This window comes from Periplaneta americana, chromosome 4, assembly GCF_040183065.1.
Source record: "Periplaneta americana isolate PAMFEO1 chromosome 4, P.americana_PAMFEO1_priV1, whole genome shotgun sequence".
NCBI lineage: Eukaryota > Metazoa > Arthropoda > Insecta > Blattodea > Blattidae > Periplaneta > Periplaneta americana.
Window position 1 is genome coordinate 40,979,220 of NC_091120.1, and position 15,455 is coordinate 40,994,674.

At 37.6% G+C, this 15,455-nt stretch overlaps 1 protein-coding gene and 1 long non-coding RNA gene across 2 annotated transcripts in view; one reads left to right on the forward strand and one right to left on the reverse strand.

Annotated features, from left to right (window-relative positions):
- Window positions 1-15,455, reverse strand: part of boss (bride of sevenless) — a 127,868-nt gene that overhangs the window by 59,666 nt on the left and 52,747 nt on the right. The gene's annotated exons all lie outside the window — the stretch shown is intronic.
- LOC138698807 (uncharacterized) overlaps window positions 5,221-15,455 on the forward strand; it is a 41,859-nt gene continuing 31,624 nt past the window's right edge. Inside the window, exon 1 of the long non-coding RNA XR_011331939.1 lies at window positions 5,221-5,696. This is a non-coding gene — a long non-coding RNA (uncharacterized lncRNA). The remainder of the gene's footprint in view (window positions 5,697-15,455) is intronic.

The following is a 15,455-nucleotide window of genomic DNA, read 5'->3' on the forward strand; positions in this document are numbered from 1 at the left end:
CCTTTCAAGCCTTGGTGACGAGACCAGTCGGTGACAATCAGCTTTCTAGTTGCAAATCAAGCTTTCAGGTATAACTCCTGTAAAGTTGATTTTATTAATTTCGAGGGAAAAATTGTTCCGGGCCGGGTATCGAACCCGGGACCTTTGGTTAAACGTACCAACGCTCTACCAACTGAACTACCCGGGAAAGGTAAAGGTATCCCCGTAACTTGCCATGAAGGCGCTTGGGGGGCATGGAGGTAGAGCCCCATGCTTTCCATGACCTCGGCACTAGAATGAGGTGGTGTGGTCGGCACCACGCTCTGACCGCCTTTTACCCCCGGGAAAGACCCGATACTCAATTTTATATGAGGCTGAGTGAACCTCGGGGCCGTTCTGAAAGTTTGGCAACGAGAAAAAATCCTGTCACCACCTGGGATCGAACCCCGGACCTTCCAGTCCGTAGCCAGCTGCTCTACCAACTGAGCTACCTGGCCGCCCGGAACTCTACCAGACACTGCCCCAATTTTTCCCTCTATATCCACAGACCTCAAAATGGGCTGACAACCGTGAAGCAACCAACAATGAGTGCAACTAACTCTGTGTGACTTAAATTGTGGTTTTCTGTTAACGAACAGTGACGTGTATTATGCAAATCAAGCTTTCAGGTATAATTCCCTGTAAAATTGATTTGAATAATTTCGAGGGAAAAATTGTTCCGGGGCCGGGTATCGTTCGTTAACAGAAAACCACAATTTAAGTCACACAGAGTTAGTGTGCACTCAATGTTGGTTGCTTGACGGTTGTCAGCCCACTTTGAGGTCTGTGGATATAGATGGAAAAATTGGATCGGTATCTGTTAGAGTTCCCGGGTAGCTCAGTTGGTAGAGCGTTGGTACGTTTAACCAAAGGTCCCGGGTTCGATACCCGGCCCAGGAACAAGCTTTCCAGTTTAATGTTCGAGAAACTCAAGACTTTGGTTCACGAAACTATCATTCTCTAAGTGAGACAGCACCGCACTTAGGCTGTACAACCTTATAGCCTAAAGGACGACAAGAAAAGAAAAATATAGTCCACGCATGTATTGTTCAACTTCAGATATCTCGTGAGACATTTCAAAATTCAACATTCCCTAGGGTTGCCTTAAGATGTAAATAACACTTCAAATTAATATTTCCAACAGCAACAAATATTTTCTCATGATGATAATAATAATAATAATAATAATAATAATAATAATAATAATAATTAATAATAATAATAATAACAACACATACATATATACATACATGCATGCATACATACATACATACATACATACATACATACATACATACATACATACATACATACATACATACATACATACATACATACATACATACATACATACATACATACATACATACACACATACATACAGAGTATATTCATTAATTCCTTCCTAGACACTTGCACACCGACTGATTAAGCTTGAAGCCCTTCTGTTCTTCAGAACGTTCGGATTGAGTATTTTGCATGATAGAGGAACCACTAGAATTCTCTTTGCAAGGCGGTGCGGAATAGCTCTTCATTAAATATGGAAATGTGTGAATGCGGCACGATTAAATCTGCTCAATGCAATTCAGCAATCGACTTGTCGGGTTTTAAAAGCGCCGCTGTGGAAGCGAGTGGTGATTGTGTTTGCTCCGAGGCAAGGAAATCCCGAGACCATTAAAGGGATATTGACCATAGACTGTGCTGCCGGAATCAAGAGTTCTTGATGCTCTTAGCTGAGGCCCTTGAGGTCGATTATGCCTGCACTATACACATGCTCACTTTCTTAACTGATGGTGCTCTTTTTCTCTTCTTCATTTCATATCGAAGACTGGGAACACTGTAATGTTAAAAATGTAGGTCTACGATAATATATTACATGAGGATTGCGAGGGTAGTGTGAATATATTTTGAATTGAAATTTTCACGTTTATGAATCAAACTGACCAAAAATTAAAACTAACAAGGGAATCTTACACAGCAAGTTTACCATTCTTTCTGGGAGGGGGGAAACAGGGAATTTTTAAATCTTATTGGTCGGTAACTACGTCTGACAGCTATATGTACAATTGCGATGCGGTGTTATCTTATCACTGCATGACGTCACTGCCTTCTGTTACACATAAAATGTGACTTTTTCCCGTTTGTAACTCCTATTTCAAGAATTACTCAAGTCTTGATATGAGCAAGACCCACCTTTCGGAATTCGTTAACACTAAAGTAACTGTAGCGCAAGATGATTCCGCTAGATATTCACATGGTAAAGTGAACCTGTGCTGCTATATAATATCAGATCTACATATCTCATGTCAGTGCTTCCTGTTACACAATAAATGTGACATTTTTTCCCGTTTACACGTCCAATAAAGAAGTACTCACTTCAAAAAAGAAAGCCAAAGAAAACCTGTTTCTGGCATTCTCCATAAGACCGTGCCTACATAGGGCATGTTTCCTCCGAATGCAATACTTCCACGAATAGGTGGCAGGCCTATCAAAGTAGATGACAAATGAGAAGTAGGCCTAATGTTGAAGGGTTAATTAATATTGGGGATGAAGATAAATCTTGGCCCTTTTGTGTTGGTACTCTCCTAGCTGGGTGTAGGTAAATTTCGCCAAGGTTAACCCAAATGAGATATGTATCGGACTACACAGAATTATGCAGCAAAATTCAATTTTTTTTTTTTTGCTATAAAAGACAGGAACACATTCTGCACATCGTTGGGTAGGGAAGATTCAAATTTCAAAAAACAAGTCCACACCTGTGGAATAACGGTTAGCGCGTCTGGCCGCGAGACCAGGTGGCCCGGGTTCGATTCCCGGTCGGGGCAAGTTATCTGGTTGAGGTTTTTTTAGGGGTTTTCCCTCAACCCAATATGAGCAACTGCTGGGTAACTTTCGGTGCTGGTCCCCGGACTCATTTCACCGGCATTATCTTTATCTCATTAAGACGCTAAATAACCTAAGCTGTTGATAAAGTCTCGTAAAATAACCTACTAAAATAAGAATTCAAAAAACAAGATCTTGTTGTCCACCTCTTCCAATCCAACCAATCTTCATCCCAATCTATTTTTACTAATGCAGTTGACCCCTGCGGTCTGTCACGCAGGCGGCCCGGGTTTGAGTCCCGGTTAGGTCTGGAATTTGTAATTAAAAAATCAAAAGTGACAATTGTGGCGGACAAGATCGCAGTTGGAGCTTTTCTCGGGGTTCTCTCGTTTTCCCATATTAGGCATCTACATCATTCCGTCACCATTTCTCCATTTCGTCATCATTCCATAGCATTCCCCGATCGCCGGCTGGCGACGCATGGAAGGAGCTGGACTAGGGACGAGAGGGGTTGCCTACTCGAAACCTGGGTACGCAGCGAACCTTAGACTAGTCAGCCGGTGTGGGTTTGGGAATGCGCCTAGCTTGAAGGTTATCGCAATAGATCGTAACAGGTCGCAGTGCTGGGCCATAGTGCCCACCTCCCGTAATTCCAGTTCCATATTATTGTAGTTGACAAATTGAATGAGGGGAAGATGAGAAGTGTTGGTGGAACGATAGAGGGAAACGGGAGTATCCCGATAAAAACCCTCTGCAACGTCTCCTTTGTTCACCACAAATTCCATCGCGATCTGGTCGGGGATCGAACCTGGGTCGCCTGGATGGGAGACCAATAAGGCAACATTTACACCACAGATGATACTAAAAGCCTCATGTAGTCAGTCATTTCCTCTTTATCTCCTGGAAATTCTATGTTTATTGAACCTGCCTATATCATCTGCATGAAGATGGACGTTCGTCTGCCTATCTACTACACACACACGCACACACCATATATACAGTATTTCGAAATCAACCTGATGCCGAGAATTGCGGAATGTTATAACTCATTACGAGCTCTTGCCTTTGCTTCATGTTGGAGTACGAATCGTGTTCTCCACTAGATGACCATACACTCTAATTAGTATGTCTTTTATCGAAGACTTTATTCATTAAGCTCCAACAACCACGCTACTGCGTGGAGAGCCAGCCTCTCATATAATTTCAGTCTCAACCTGACTAATTAGACTCTGTGGCGAATAAAGTCGCCACAAAGGAAAATTGTCTAGGCATATATACCCTCGGTTTTTCTTTTTAATGCAATGAGCGATTCATGACTACAGCGATAATGATGATGGTGATCACAATTATGTCAGCAGTCAAAAGAAAGAATTACTGTTTTTTTATTCCTGAAGGAAATTACGAAAATATTAACTACAGAGCTCTCCGTATATGACATCACCGGACGTATAAGAATCGTTGCCTCCAACAGTACATGCATGGTTGAAGTTCATCTCAGTCTGTTGTGAGTTAGGTCTACTGAAGGGATTACTCATTCGTGAGTAATGTAATGCAAGCTATTACTTTTTTCTAATCGTTTGAGAACACTGAAGGGGTTACACATTCGTGAATAGTGTACTGGAAAATATTGTGCTTTCTTTCTAATTGTTTGTCAACATTAAACGGATTACTCATTCGTACGTAGTTTAGTTCAAGCTATGGTCTTGTTTATAATAATGTTTGAGAATGTTGTATAGCATATTGCAGTGAGTTTTTTTTTTTTTTTTTTTTAGTTTTATGCAAAAAAAATAGAAGAAAATACCTGTCAGTCATTTCGGACATTTCACAAGAAGAGATTAGTGAGTATTTCAGAACACTCTTCAGAGATGTTAAAAATGTATTATAGTGAGGATCACGAAAGATCAGTTCCCAAAAAAGCTAATATGGCCGTCTTCAATGTTGCCATCATCAAATCAGATAAAATTACAATGCTATGTACTGAAACATCAATAATACATATGATTTATGTATTTATGATTGATAATTCTAATATTAAAATATATTTTTTCTGTCAGTATGAAATTCATTTGTTTGACTATGCAGTTTATGGCTCAAGAAACCTAACTAACCAAAAAAATTATTTTATTTGACGTCATGAAATGATTAGTACGAACTCCGAAAACCGAATACAACTTTAAAATATATAATTATTAATTAATTACTGTATTATTTATTAATATATTAATATTATTAATTACGTTCAAATTTCAAACAACACTCGCTAGTAACTTTCGTTTCATGAATGTTGGCAGCTTCTTCCAAGACAAACGCTGCTCTCAACATAACAGTTAGAAAGTAACTGCCAGCACCGAAATTAGAAACAAAGTTTGCGAAAGAAAATTCAACCTGACAACTAGAAAATTATTATAATCCACTAGTATATGTAGTAACGGGGAGAAAATGGTCAACTTTCAGCTTTATAAGAAGATCAAGACTAGACATAGGAAAACGTCTCTAGTGGAGAAAGACTATTCTTTCAACTCGCAATAAGTAGGGATTATTCCAATGTTGTTTGGACCTCTCAACACGTCCACAAGGTCATAGTTGTAAAGCGTACACTGGTATTTATGTATTACCTGTGTCCTCCAGCTTCCTCTGTAACTTGCATTGTGCCTTACTCGTTAATATTAATGGACAGGGATTTACCTGGCTTTCTAACTGCGGAATTTCCACCACAGTTTCTGCTCTTTTGACTTATGTTGCACAATTCATTTCAATTTGTCGGTTCAACGAGTACTGTTTGTGATGTGCTAACTGTGCGTCTTCATTGTCTCAGTCTACAGCACAAGACCTGCCTGACATCTGAATTTTAAACTGTAAGTCTAATGAATGTTCATTTACAAGGTTTCACAATTTTTTTAAGTATATGGATTTGCATTACGTTTCTTACCCGTAAGTACAGGCATGGATTTTTTGTAACACTATTACAGGCATGCGGACAGAGAGACTCTATTATGAAATTTATTACATTTTGCAGAATAATAATAACTAACAGCTTTACAAAATATCATTTCAGTTATAAAGTCTATTTTTCTATTACGTGCAAATTAAACATTATTTAAATACAGTTACATTTCGAAATAGTTAATAAACAACATAGTTTTATTTATTCAATTCAATTCAGTTTATTAAGCCATTAAACATATAGTGATAGGCTTCGTCACAAAAAAAAACATACATTTGAAAATACACATATAATTGAAAACAGTAATTATAATGAAAACATAAAACATTTTGAAACTCTAAAATTAATTAAAACACTTCACTCTTATGTAATAATTGTAACTAATCTAAATAACTTCATTTATTAAAAACCAATTTCTTATGAATTTATGTTAAGAAACTCATGTACAGAGTAGAAAGGATTAATTAAAAGCCAATTATAAAATCTAGTTTTGAAACTATTGGTTGGTAACTTATAATATTGACTGGGAAGCTTATTATATATATTTATGTACCTTCTTATTAATCTTTCAAATATAAACTAAGACATTTTTGCCAATTAGATTTTTTTCTAGTTTCTTAATGAAATTGAATATATAATTAACACAAAAAATGTATTTGGGGACAAAAAATAGTATTTCTTAATAAGAAATGCAGGCGTCTAGCAATGGTCTAATTGGAACTGCACAATCCATGCAAGTTGAAAAAGAATATTTTAAACAAATTGGTTCACTACAAAGATAGCAGTGATAAGCAGTTTTTGTCTTCTTTGCTGGAGGGCCCAGTTTGACGGGAAAAACCTTGGTTCAGCGGATTATGTTAATATAGAAAAATATCGAAAATAAATAAGGCTATTATGCAACTCTGTATCATTAACATTTTTATTAGAAACAATAATTCTTACTTCATCCACTTGTAGCATCTTTGCACGCCTTCTCATAGCCATTTACTTCAGACAGTTCATCTTCACAGGCACTTTGTTCTGAATCACTGTTATGATCACTAACTATCAATTCACGTTCATTATCACTCCCGATATCACTGTCATCCGATTCAAACCATGATACAATTGTTTAGAAAAGTTTTGGTTACTTGTACACACAGAAAACGGCTCTGGACAATTATTATTATTTGACATGTTAAATAAAGAAGACAATCACTACGGTCTAACAGATATCTTAGAAACTTCAGAGCGCTATGGACCGCACTAACTGAATGCAAACATTCAACTGATTGCTCTTAACAATGGAGTTATATGAGAAAGAAAGGCAATGAGAACAGCAATAATGTCGCGTAACGTTAAACTATTTAAATGTTTAACATTTAAATAGTTTAACGTTACGCGACATTATTGCTGTTCTCAGTGCCTAGTGCGTAACTAGAACTAGCGTTGTATTTCGTTGCGGTCTCCCTGACCGTATCCCTGTACTTACGGGTTAAAAATTAAATTTAGGGAACCAACTCTCAGTAAAAGGAATACTTTGTTTAACGGAGAAATAATTTATCATTCATATCCGATGAAGAGAGTTTGTAATACAGTGTATCACAGGTGTATCGACATAGTTTTTCAGCTTAAAACCGCAACTTAAATAAATGCTTATTTATCATGCTCTAAAACAGGCCTGCAGAACTCGCAACGTAGGGGAACTATGACGTCAGCCTCACTACACTTCTATTGGGGATGATCGGCTTCCGCCCCGAGAATGAATGTTGATGCAGCCGAGCGTAACTAGAACGCCGTGACAGCACAGGTAGAAAAGGTGGGTGGGGTAAAAGAGGGGAGGAAAGCAGTCGCTCTCAAGAGCTACAGTTCTGCAGGCCTGCTCTGAAATCTAAGTATCAACTACTTCATAGCGTATACTTGAGGAGCCTAGAAACAGAACGTACCAAATACAGTTTTTCATAATTTGAATGAAAAGCTGTTACGTAAAGGTGGAAGCAAACACTACCAATGATGCAGTTATGTTTTTCTTTCTTAACCTTTTGCATGCAGTATTCATAGTGGAAATAGTGATCTGGTTACAAAAAATGTACAATTATTATTACTTGACATGTAGAAATAAAACGTACCATTCGCATTTGAATTACGCAACGTTTCCACGTTACAAGTCTGAACATGTTCTTCCTCAGTTGGATTTATCGTGTCAATCTTTTATTTAGTAGATTTCTGACCTAGCTAGTGATTACGTCGATCCTTGAAAATATGAAATGAATGAGGACTAGGCATTCTGTACCATGACATGAGTCAGGTGAAATTTTTTTTCAGTCAAAGCAAAATTCCACGTTATTTTGTCTGCTTGTCCTATGTAATCTGTTAGAGAGACATTTTTTTTTTTTGTGACAGGGACGGAAGTAGTCGTCTCATATGATGCTTCTTGTTTTCTTCTGAACTCAGCGACTGGCTATTGCAAAATTCAGAGTCTTCCTTAATATGTAACTCATTAAAACTTGGAATAATCTGGTTAGGATCGTTAAATAAAAACCTCCACGGGTTGCAACTAGTCTTTCTAAATATGCAAAGTTCAAGAGCCCGCGATCGAACACGACGTCCTTGTGTTGCAAATTAATTTTTGTGGTCTTTGTGCCCACATTTGTCGAAGCAATTAAGTAAGCTAAGCAATGTTGCAAGAAACACCCCTTACTCTTTTTCTTCGCTACAGAAAAAAAATTCCAAGTAATGATATACTACTTGCTTTCCCATGCCTTGATTTATGAAAGTGTTCGGCCGCCATATGACAACAGGTGGGCCTCCAGAGATTTATATGTCCGACTGTGCGTAGTGGTTCTAAAAGTGTTACAACGTCCGTAGTTGAATTATTCAACATACATAATGTTTATTCATTATATCATTGTAATATCTATATCTAACATTAAGCTAGTATCTGAATATTAGTATCTGAATATTTATACTGTATTAAATAACCTACATTTCAGATAGAATTATTTAAAATCACTTCATCTGTATTTTTAGTGTAATACCTCATTATGAGTAGAAATAGAACAAGTGAAAAGCCTAGATTATTTAAAAAGAAGAAAAATGAGAACACAATAACGTACTCATTAAAGTGGAAGAGAGGCGGAAAATATTATGTTGCGATGTTGAAGGTGAAGGAGCTTAAAATAAGAGACATAATTTGTGAAGAAACTATAGGAAAAGACAATGATGTATTAATGATGATGAAGAAACAATAAAAAAAAACTATGGCGATAGACAAGTAATGGAAAAGAATAATTATATGATGATGAAAATGAAGAAATATGGAAAAAGAAAATAATCTGATGATGAAAAGGGATTTAATCAATTTATAATATCTTCACTTCTTCATCATCTTCTTCTTCTTCTTCTTTTCTTCTTCTTCTTTTAATCAAAGCGAACATATTCAGCGAGGTTTATGTAAGCAAGACCCATAGCTTACTATCTCTACCGTTATTTTTATAATATCATTTACGTTGCGTTCACAATGAGAGGTTCCAGAATAAAACATGGTAAGTGACGTTTTAGTGTTTTGAAGTTATTACGTAGGTAAACATTTATACATGCAACAGCTATTTGTATAGGTACCAGGAAAGTAAAATTTATATACTTCTGCCATCTGTTGAAATGTTGGAAAACTAACTACTGCATTAGACGCAGAATGTAAGATACCATATTATACGCTACATATCTCATTTTTTGCCAAAATGTAAGTTACCATGTTCTACGCTCGAGTCCTTCAATTTTTTAATCAACAATTGAAATACGAAAATTCTTAGATCATGTTTAAGTGTGAGATATGTTAATTTTATGCATAGAAAATGGCAGAGATGTAGTGGTAGTGACTGTGATAATGAGGTAGAGATGGTAGCAGTGATGATGATAACCTATTGGTGGATACGGACTGAAGCAACTTTGAAATATGTCCGCATGTGTACAATTGACAGTCTCATGAGAGCTGTTGGATGATGTTAATGGTTTAACTAGATTATCACGGGACGGAGGCCAACACAAACCCGGCCCTAGCTCCCACCGTAACTTTGTTCCAGTCCACCTACGCCCCTCTTAATTTAGATCCGCTTAACACTGTAACTCAGTCTTTGCGATCATTCCATACAGTTATTAAAATGAAGGCTGTAACTATCCCCTGGCACTGTAGTAATTCGCAGGCTGATATGTGAACTTGGCACCTTGCTTTATGCAACTGATTTGTTAGATGAATTTGTAAGGGCCACTTTAAAAATTCATGGACTGACCTCAATGACAGTTTGGGGAATTTAAAGCGATAATATTAATGAAAATGTAGTAGCACATGTGTTATAACTTACTCTTAGTGATATATACAGGTTTCTCAATTGAAAGTAACGCTAATTCCAATTAAAATTGAGTGACGAGATTTGGACAAAAAGCCAGCACATCAAACCTTGCACTTACAAATTAATATTTTTATGGATACAAAATATTTTATTTATTTATTATTTATTTATTGGTTTATTTAACCTGGTAGAGATAAGGCCATCAGGCCTTCTCTTGCCCTCTACCAGGGGATTACAACTACAATATTAAGAATACAATTACAATTATAATTACAATTATTTTGTGACTATTGTACAAATTATAATGTCATCGAGAATTTTTTCTTAAATTAAACTCTGTGGTTTTGTTTAATGTCATCTGAAAGAGCATATTTTTATCCAATACTTAATTTTTATTGTATACAGAAGGACTATGATTATGGTTATTACTCAAGGGCGTCGTCAGGGTGGAGCAGGGAAGCACGTAACATTTGAGGGATTCGGAAGTAAAACATGGTAAGTGACGTTTTAGTGTAATATTGAAGTTATTATGGTCGTGACGCTGTTATTCCCGGCGTGACTCCTCCTCTTTGCTTACATCTTAGGAAGTGAAGGCTCTATAAAGTCTAGGTAGGTAGTATCGTTCGCCATTTTTGTTCTTTCGTTGCCGAACTACCAAACGTGATTGGCTGCCGGAAATTAGAGCGACGGGACTATAGGTAGACAAACATTCATACCTGCAACAGTTTGTATAGTTACCAGGAAAGTAAAATCTGTATACTTCTGCCACCTGTTGAAGTGTTGGAAAACTAACTACTGCATTAGACGCAGACTGTAAGATACCATATTATACGCTACGTATCTCATTTTTTACCAAAATGTCAGTTACCATGTTTTACGGCCGAGTCCCTCATTTTATTTTATTCTTTTCATAATTACTTTATATTACTGGGAGTGACTAAACTTAATTATGTTTTCGAACACATAGACGTATTTTGAGGTTGCATCATATTCCTTCTAAGATTTAAAATCACCGTCGACGGGAAATTTGTACCCATTGATGTTAGAAATGTAGATCTTTAAATGCTGTTCTTATACATAGGCTATTTAGTGTCTGGAGTGAAACGAGTAGACCGCATCAGAAATGAAAGGGTCAGAAAGGATCTAAAGGTTCGCAGACCACTAGACATTGTCGACCAATATTAGTCGAATTGGTGGGAACACATACAACAGATGGAACGAAATACATTACCTTGGATTGTAGCAAATTTTGCACCTAGAGGTAAACGAAATATCGGCAGGCCACTAAAAAGATGGAAACAACAAATATAGGAGTAGCAACAGGCTTAAAACAGCCTATAGCTTGAAGCAGAAGAAGAAGAAGAAGAAGAAGAAGAAGATACAGATTTACAGCAATCCATTGAATTGAATTGAATTTCGGAAGGAGGGCACTACAACCGAGAACCACTGTGGAGTATGACCGTGCAACGAGCGGGCCCGGGTTCAAATCCTGATTGGGACAAGTTATCTGATAGAGGAATTTTCCGGGGTTTTCTCTCAACCCGTTAAGAGCAAATGCTGGGTAACTTTCGGCACTGGACCCTGGACTCATTTCGCTGACATTATCACCTTCATTTCATTCAGACGCTAGATAATCACAGCTGTTAATAAAACGTAAAATAAACCAATTAAAAATCATTTCACTCACACGCTAGATAACCATAGTAGTTGATAAAGTATCGTAAAATAATAATAATAATAATAATAATAATAAGTTTATTACCAGGAAAATATAATAATTACAATGAAATTATTGTGAATTACACAAAATTCTAGCACTCCCTGAAAGAGAGTGATCTCGTGATAGGGAGAGAATTTGATACGTAATAAAGTTACATGTAAAAATAAAATTACAATAGAAGAACATCTAAAAATTAATATTTACTCTTAACAAATTCTTTATATATGTATGTGTTTAAGTCACTCAACACTATTATCTCCTGGCTTAGTTGCCTTGTAAGTGTTGCCTTGTTGGTATCACTTGTGAGGTTCAGACCTGTATTCGGACAGTTGACTAAATAACAACTGTTGAAGTTAAATAGATAAGAGTATTTCCTTATTAATTCGTTATAAATTCTAGGGCCGATATTACTACTATGATTAAAAGCAGTGCTCATTAAACACTTGGGTTCAAACAAACGTAGTCTATTGTATCCATGCATTTGTTTTTGTGTTTGTGACTGTATGACTGAAATAGGTGTGATTTTTATGTATAAAATTTAATAATATATTGATATTAATTTGATGTATTTTCAAGACTTTAAATTATACACAATTTTTCGGGAAGGAAATCAATAGGTTTTTTTTAGACATATTTTAATTATTCTTCTCTTTAATAAATCTAGTACATTAAGGTTAGTTTTGTAAGTACTACCCCATCCTAATATTCCATACTGGGTTATAGACTGAAATAAAGGAAGATGAACTGTAGTCCACCGCTGTGAAGTAACAGTTAGCACGTTACTATGAAACGAGCGGATCCGGGTTCAGTTCTGCTTGGGACAAGTTACCTGGTTGGGATTTTTCCGGGGTTTTCCCTCAACTAATTAAATCAAAATTGCTGGGTAACTTTCGGACTCATTTCACCATCATTAATTCACATATCATCAACTGTATCATAGCCCGGGTTAAGTTCACGGTGTGGTGTACTGTACTTGTACAAAAGCGCGGCCGTTCGGCTACCCAATAATTCACATAATAGGAGTGGTTAGCACAATAAACCTCAGGCTGCAGTACAAGAGAGAGAGAGAGAGAGAGAGAGAAAAGGTAAACTGTACGTAGTATATCTACTGTTAAGTAAAAGTAAAAATAAGCCAACAAAATAAACGACCCAGCACTGTCGCCTAGAAGATCTATTACGCTTACCTTCGATCTAGGAGCTTTCCCAACCTACACCGGCTGACTACACTAAAGTTCGCTGCTTATTCAGGTTTCAAGATGGCAGCCCCTTTCGTCCCTAGACTACTGCGCGTTCAGTTCAAAGTGTGTCATGGCTCGCTCTATGCCGTCGTGTGGCTAGTCGATGAGCCTAGAGAATTCAATCTTCCTACACTTCCGCAGAGGCGTATTACCTGTGTGCCAGAGAAGTTGCCTTAGCAAGTACGGCGTTCATTGTGAAGAGTACTTACCAAACGGTACCTGTAGTGGCAGGAATGTGAACTGTTCGGAAACATATACTGAGGTGAGTTTTTTTTTTTACTGTCGGGATATGGGAAGAGGGTTAAACGATTACTTACGTACAGTATTTGTTGACATTAACTTCGACGGTCAACATGGACACGGAGCATTTGATTTGTAATGTGGAATGTTGCCGTATGCAACCGATGATAACAAATACCCTGCGTACGACTTGCCCGCGCAAAACACAGTTCGAAAGAGGTTATGGTAGTACACAGACCGTACAGACCGTCATCTGTTGCTACGACGTTCAAGTTATACCATACACGTTCTCAAGTTCAGATTGAACGCCTTGATTAATAGGCAACTTCTCTGACATAAAAGCTGAAACTCGCTTCAAATCGATGACTCAGAACAGTGATGTCATGACACACTTTGAAATGAACACCCAGTATCTCCCTTAGTGTTATCAGGCAGCGTTCTATTTATGATATGGAATGAAGATGGGACGAAATTATGTTGATATCTATGTGTCACCATGGATTTTTCATTCACAGCAATGAAACTAATTAAAAGAATACCGATCCAAATAAAATACTTGGTGGACGTATTAATTTTGTCGTGTGACAGCTTCGAAGACAGTTAATCTATCGCAACAGACTTGAAGTTGTACAAAACAGCTTTCTTTTAATGTGTACGTTTTCTTAGGACTGTAGTTCTCATTTTCTCCGTACAATCTCCGTAGTTGAAATGGACCTTCGATGAAGCACTAACAGTAAAATTGCCGAATTACAAGTTTGAAACAGGGCTGTTGTCTTAATATTACACTATGCTTGCGGGCAAGCGCTCTGCCGCCACGTCAGCGTGTGCGACAATCAATACGCCGCCCCTGTGTTTCGCTTCCCCCCACTGGATTAACCAAGAGAGGCCCCACGGGGACGTCCATGCCTCCCAGGTACAGTACGAGCACGTGGACACAGCATTTATACGCAGGCTGCTCGCAGTGAAGTTAATATCCGACGCTCTCACACTGACAATGAGGCGTGCGTGAGTCGCCTAGAATCAAACTGCATTTTATCCAAAAATCTGATTTGTCAGAAAAGACGAAAATCTAATGCAGTTAGATTACAACGATGATTTTCCTACTAAAGTTATTTACTTATAAATGGCTTTTGATAACCCGGAGGTTCATTGCCACTCTCACATAAGTCCACCATCGGTCCCTATCCTAAGCAAGATTAATCCAGTCCCTAACATCATATCCCACTTCTCTCAAATCTATTTTAATATTATCCTCCCACCTACGCCTTGGCGTACCCAAAGATCTTTTCCCCTCAGGTCTTCCAACTAAAGGCTGTGTGATGTATACATTATTTTATTTCAAGGAATGCAGTTCGGTGGCTCCTTTGAACACCCACTTACAGATTTATGACTTCCTACACAAACAACTCTGACAATTCCATCCTGTCCCCTCGTCCCAACATTGCACAGTTGCCACAATCCTGGTGACCTTCGAAATTATGCAGTGAAAATGACGGGATTCTTGAAATTCGGAAAAGATGCGGCAACTCTGCCTCCACGTGGATTTGACGGGCACCTGTCAATTCTTCTGAACGAGGGTTGTGATTGGTTACTAACAAGAGAAGACAAGATTTCCGTCACAGTAAGGAAGACTTTATTTATGACAGTCAATTAGTAGGGGGCAGTAGAAAGTCTGTCGGCAAAGTCCTTTCTATGAAACTGCACTCCATGAAAAAAAAATAAAGTATATCTTGTCTCACTGTGAAAAGAGAGAGAAAGGAGATATGTCTTACTTCGTATGTGTTGTTATGGCGATGGGGGAGTGGAGTGGTGCCGTCCATCCATCCAGTGGCGGAAGGGACTAGTTGATACATTCTGTAGCTCAAAACAAAATAACAAAATATTTCTCTTCGTACTGTGTAGTTCCGTCACTGAGCTTGTCTTTCAAGAAACTGAGTTCCGGCAGTCTGTACAATAACAAGATTTTGAAAGGAATCCTGAAAATTTACAACCCTTCTATAATCTCCACCCTCATTTGAAGGGACTTGGTTTTATTGCTACTGAGACAAGATAAACCTTACCAGGTATAACACTCTTTATTTATTTCTAGAATCACCCATGCGTGCTACATGCCCTGTCCATCTCAAACGTCTAGATTTTATGTT